Source organism: Piliocolobus tephrosceles, chromosome 14, assembly GCF_002776525.5.
Source record: "Piliocolobus tephrosceles isolate RC106 chromosome 14, ASM277652v3, whole genome shotgun sequence".
Classification (NCBI taxonomy): Eukaryota; Metazoa; Chordata; class Mammalia; order Primates; family Cercopithecidae; genus Piliocolobus; species Piliocolobus tephrosceles.
The window spans coordinates 101,794,088-101,798,265 of NC_045447.1; the positions used below are offsets into that span (position 1 = coordinate 101,794,088).

The window sequence follows — 4,178 nt, forward strand, 5'->3', positions numbered from 1 at the left end:
AAAAAAAAAATTGAAAATAATAACACTGTTCTCATATCTGTAATCCCAGCACTTTGGGAGGCCAAGGTGGGTGGATCACGAGGTCAGGAGATTGAGGCCATCCTGGCTAATATGGTGAAACCCCATCTCTGCTGAAAAATATAAAAAATTAGCCAGGTGTGGTGGTGGGCGCCTGTAGTCCCAGCTACTTGGGAGGCTGAGGCAGGAGAATGGCATGAACCCGGGAGGCGGGGCTTGCAGTGAGCCGAGCTCGCGCCACTGCCCTCCAGCCTGGGCGACAGAGTGAGACTCCGTTTCAAAAAAACATAATAATAATAATACTGTTATGGGCTGAATTGCTTCCTCCCAAAATTCATTTGCTGAAGTCCTAACCCCAGTACATTATTCTACCATTTGTATATGCAATGGGAAAGAAAATCTATTGCTTAGCTTTGAAATCTGAGTAGCAAGCACAAAACTAGCCTTCCAAGAGAAGGTCAACATTGTCATCGTTAGATAAAGATTTTCAGCGGAAAAGAAGCTGTAGAGAATTTCTGGGATATAATCTGGCCCTAGTTTGGGGCGAGGTCATGAGAGAGCCCTGGGAAACAGGGGTTTTACTCCATTTGGGGCAGCTGTGATAGGGCTAGGACTTGCATATCCAGCAGGAATATGGTCAGAGAAAGTGGGCTGCTCTGAATTTTGCCTTTCTAAGTTTAGTGTGGCGTATACCCAGCTTTTAGGCAAACATCAAAGTAAATCATGTTGTAGGATGAAATGGAAAGTGCTCAGACAGACATTGAAGGGCTGTCAGAAGTCTCATGATCAAAACAAATCAATATAGAAAAGAATCTGAGGCAAGCTAACATGATTGAATTCTCAGGTTAAAAGGATAACAAAATAGCAACAGGGATTCTGATGATGATACCTCTCCTTCTCTTGGTTATGCTGGTTCAATCTGGTTGGACTCGCTTCCTTCTATGCTGGGGCTCTGTGCCTGCCCTGAGACATCCCCTCCCATCATCTTAGGGATCCCCTTTTCTGCTGTCCCTTGCTGTATCTCTTGTTTCCTGGTTTACACTCTCGCTGAGGTTGAGTATATTCTTCAGTAGGTTTTGGCAGAAGGGTGCATGTCACATTGCATGTCTGAATATGTCATTATTCTACCCTTTTTGATTGATAGTTTGGCTGGATATAGAAATCCTGGATGCCATTCTCATAGCATTTTAAAAGTTGGCTACACTGTCTTCTAGCTGTTGAATGTGGCACCGTTCTAATTCATATCCTGTATGAGTGACTGTCTTTTCTACCTGAAAGCCTGTAAAATCTTTTGTCCCTGGGCTGTGAAATTTCACACTGTAGTGCCTTGATGTGTAACTGTTTTCATCCACTGTGCCAGGTACTCTTTCAATCTGGAAATTTTTGTCTTTTAGTGAGAGATATTTTCTCAAATTATTTCCCTGTAGATTTCCTTTTTTTCTTTTTTTCTCTTTCAGAAACTTCTGTTCAGATCTAGGTTTCATCCTATTATTATCATTATTATTATTATTATTATTTTCTTTTCACTTTTGTTTTCCATCTGTCTTTTTATTTTAATTTTTGGGTGATTTCCTCAACTTTTTCATCCAACCCTTGTTCTGAGTTTTAAAATTTCTACTATAATTAGGAACCCTCCAACACACTAAACATTTATTTTTCATAGTATCTTGTTATTGTTTCTCTTATCTCTCTGAAGATATTAATGATTGGTTTTGTTTCTTAAAATCTTCTTGCATTAGTGGGGAATGGTGGCTCAAGCCTGTAATCCCAGCACTTTGGTTGGCCGAGGTGGGCAGATCACGAGGTCAGGAGCTCGAGACCATCCTGGCTGACACGGTGAAACCCCATCTCTACTAAAAATACAAAAACATAGCTGAGAGTGGTGGTGGGCGCCTCTAGTCCCAGCTACTCGGGAGGCTGAGCCAGGAGACTGGCATGGACCCGGGAGGCGGAGCTTGCAGCAAGCCGAGATTGCGCCACTGCACTCCAGCCTGGGCGACAGAGCGAGACTCCATCTCAAAAAAAAAAAAAAAGGAAAGAAAGAAATACAGAAAACTTCTTGCATGATCTGTGTTTATTCTGTGTTGTTTTCAGATGCTTGTGCATTTGTTTGCTTAGTTTGTTCCCTTTCTTCCATGTTAGATGCTTTCCTCAGACGTCTGGTAATTTTTGGCTGCTTGGATTAGGAAAGAAGGACAAAAAGGTGTTAGGAGCTCTGAGCATTTAGATGGGCTTCATGATTTTGAGCTTCACTGTAAAATAACATAAGTTGGTCTTTTATCTGCTAGGGAAACTCTGAGGTCAGCATCTTTAGGTTTTTTCCCTGAGTCAGGTTAGATACTTCTCTGTAAATTCTTCTAATTTTGGCTGGGCACAGTGGATCATGCCTGTAATCCTAGCACCTTGGGAGGCTGAGGCGGGCGGATCACTTGCAGCCAGAAGACCAGCCTGGTCAACATGGCAAAACTCTGTCTCTACTAATAATTCAACAATTGGTGGTGGGCATGGTGGTGGGCGCCTGTAACCCCAGCTACTCGGAAGGCTGAGGCAGGAGAAGTGCTTGAACCCAGGAGGCAGAGGTTGCAGTGAGCCGAGATGGCACCATTTCACTCCAGCCTAGGTGACAGAGTGAGATTCTGTCCCCAACCCCCTCGCCCCCCAGAAAAAAGCAAAAAAAGAAAAGAAAAGAAAAAAAGAGGGCTAACTAGGTCGATGAGGCCAAACGCAAGACGCCAGGCCTACCGCAGGAGCCTGAGGGAAGCCGTGCATTCCATTCCAAGGCATCTCTGAGCCCGCGGAGTATACGCCATGAGCAAAGCTCACCCTCCCGAGTTGAAAAAATTTATGGACAAGAAGTTATCATTGAAATTAAATGGTGGCAGACATGTCCAAGGAATATTGCGGGGATTTGATCCCTTTATGAACCTTGTGACAGATGAATGTGTGGAGATGGCGACTAGTGGGCAACAGAACAATATTGGAATGGTGGTAATACGAGGAAATACTATCATGATATTAGAAGCCTTGGAAAGAGTGTAAATAATGGCTATTCAGCAGAGAAACCCATGTTCTGTCTCCATAGGGCCTGTTTTACTATGATGTAAAAATTAGGTCATATACGTTTTCATATTAGACTTTTTGTTAAATAAACTTTTGTAATAGTCAAAAATGCTTTCTCAGATGTTCTGAATATAGAATATTAGCTCTCATTACAATTTTTTCTAACATGAATTTTCCTGGTTGACACTGATTTCAAAGGGTTTTATGCATTAAAGTGGAAGAATCTTATTAAATGTGGAAAAAAAAAAAAGAAAATTCTAGTTTTCTGCCTGGACACTAAATGTTTGACATCAATAGGGTTTGAAGTGGGCTGGGTATCTTTGTGTTCAGTAAGCTGTGTGGTGACAGCTACTTGGTCCTTCTGTTTTGATGCACTTCTCAAGACCTTCGACGTTGCTCTCTGTTGAGAACTCTTCCCACCAAGTGAACATCCAAGTTTCTCCCTGATAGGTGGCAAGCTCCAGCAGGTGAAAGGTGAGGGCATCTCAGGATCTACCTGCTTCTCAAACCCCTTTCACACGAGCCCCCCTCATGTGACTCCCCACTCTTCCCTCATCTGGGAGCTTTTGGGAAATGGGGTGTCACAAGTGGGATGCTTGTGATTTCCCTAATTTCCAGCTTTCCTTTTGATCTGGATTTGGCCCTCATAAGCCTGATGAGTCATTTTCACTCATCTAATTGCTTTCTAGCTTCAAAGTTTGTTGTTGTTGCTCTTGTTTTCTTCATCTTTATGGGTTCATAGTTCATTGCTGTTTTGTTTAAATCCCTGTAATATGGCTATCACTGGATTCCAGGAATAAGCAGAGTTAAATGCATTCAATGCCACTTTAAAGAAGGACAGGGCTTGGTGCTTTATTTAAATTTCTCTGCTTTGTTGTTTCCACTCCTTGCCACTATTATGAACCTCTTGAGGATGAAATTAAATAGTAGCTAGAACTACAAATGTGCTGGGTCAGGAAGAGTAGTTGACCAGCAGTTTCTCAGCAGGGTGGGTTTCAAATTGTTTTTGGCCGGGGGTGGCGTGCTCTCTGCCTTGGCTCTGTGCTTTCGCTATTATGGGCTGCTATCTCTTATATATGTGTGTTGCTAGGGGCTGTATT

The 4,178-nt window shown here is 42.7% G+C and overlaps 1 pseudogene; it reads left to right on the top strand.

Annotated features, from left to right (window-relative positions):
- The first annotated feature begins 2,806 nt into the window (after positions 1 to 2,806).
- Positions 2,807 to 3,057, top strand: LOC111528275 (annotated as a pseudogene).
- The last annotated feature ends 1,121 nt before the right edge of the window (positions 3,058 to 4,178 follow it).